This window comes from Lissotriton helveticus, chromosome 5_1, assembly GCF_964261635.1.
Source record: "Lissotriton helveticus chromosome 5_1, aLisHel1.1, whole genome shotgun sequence".
Classification (NCBI taxonomy): Eukaryota; Metazoa; Chordata; class Amphibia; order Caudata; family Salamandridae; genus Lissotriton; species Lissotriton helveticus.
In genome coordinates this window covers 1829097874-1829099675 of record NC_136065.1, presented here as the reverse complement: position 1 = coordinate 1829099675, position 1802 = coordinate 1829097874, and positions in this window count along the sequence as shown.

Below are 1802 nucleotides of genomic sequence, written 5' to 3'. Positions count from 1 at the left end.
GCATGGCCGGACCTCACGGAGGTCTGCCTGAGAAAACTCGGAGAAAAAGGACCATTGGCAAGGGGCTAAGAGGCAGGAGCGTACCCGTGACCCTGGGGGCCCCAGCGGGTGGGCCCCGGGACTGCCTTTACCTGATTCAGAATCACTGGACCTCACAGAGGTCTGACTGACCCTCTCCCTAGTAATCCGGAGGAAAATTACCCCCCTTTCTTGTAATCCGTGCACTCGAGGTGACAGAGGCGACCCAAGGAGCGAAAGTATCTGACCTCCTGGAGCCCTTGCTGGGATCCGGGAGGCAAATGGCACCTCATCGGGACTTCCAGGGAAGCCCGGCCATCTGGTCGCCCCATAGGAAAGCATTAAGGCCGACCAGATGGCCGAGGGGATCCTGGCAACCAGATGGCCGGGGGGATCTGGGCGATCAGATGGCCGGGCACGAAAGGGAAGCCATCTGGATACCCTGTGCCCCAACGAAGGAGTGAGCGGGCGCCGGGCATGGTGGACCGGAGGCCCGGGGCCCCAGCTGGGCCCCAGCCATGGAGGCTGCAAGGGGGCCCCGACAGGCCCTCCGGCCCGGGGCCCGCACACACCTTGACAAGCAGGGGAGGCCTGCCCGGGCACAACGGAACCCCGTCCCAGGCCTTTGGCAGTGCGGACAGGGCCCGGGGCCTGAGCACCCGACCCGGGGCCCTGCGGGGCCCCTGGACCCAGTCGGGGCTCCCAGGCCCGGAGGCGCAAGGGAAGCCTCCCCGGGCCTGCCGGACACCATCCCGGGCACCCTGCCACGCGGCAGGACCCAGGACGGAGCCTGGAGTGACGGGGTCGCCCTCCCCGGGCCTGAGGGCCCGGGATGGAGCTCCTGAACCCAGCCAAGCAAGGGGAGGCTCCCTGGGCACAACAGAACCCCGTCCCGGGCCTTTGGCAGTGCGGCAGGCTGGGGGACAGGGCCCAGGGCCGGAGCACCTGACCCGGGGCCCGGACCCAGCCGGGGGCCCCGAGCCCGGAGGTGCCGGGGGAGCCTCCACGGGCCCTCCGGACCCCATGCCCGGCACCCTGACACGCGGCAGTACCCAGGACGGAGCCCCGGGTGGGGAGGCCACCCTCCCCGTAGCCATCGGGGGGGCCCTGGTCCGAGCTCCTGGAACCAGCCAAGCAAGGGAGGCTCCTCAGGCACAACGGACCCATGTCCCGGGCCTTTGGCAGTGCCGGCAGGCCTGGGGGATGGGGCCCAGGGCCGGAGCACCCGGCTCCGGGCCCGGCGGGGCCCCTAGAGCCAGTAAGGGGGGCCCCAGGCCCGGAGGTGTGGGGGACACCTCCCCAGGCCCTCCCGGACCCTGCCCAGGGCATTCTGCCACGCGGCAGGCCCGGGGACGGACTCTGGGCTGGGGCGGCATCCTGGCCCATCCAGCTGCCAGCTGAGGACCGCTAGGCCGAGAGGGGTCCCAGAGTACCTTGTCCCTAGTAATCCGGAGGAAGGCTACCCCTCCTTCTGGGAACAAGTGCGCACCGCGAGGCTCAGGGGACCCTAGGCGCGAACGTGCCCGACGTTGGGAAGCATTGGGTGTGACCAGTTGGCCGAGTAGAAAAGTGCGACCAGATGGCCGGGACCAACATGACGCCAATCTGCCTGCCCCGAGCCTCCGCGGGAGGGCTCCCGCCCGCCCTTCCAGGGGTCCGGGCCGCAGGGCTCTGAGGCTCCAGGGCTCCGAGGCTCCAGGGCTCCAGGGCTCCAGGGCTCCGGGGCTCCGGGGCTCCGGGGCTTCTGGGCTCCGGGGCTTCTGGGCTCCGGGGCTCCGGGGCAC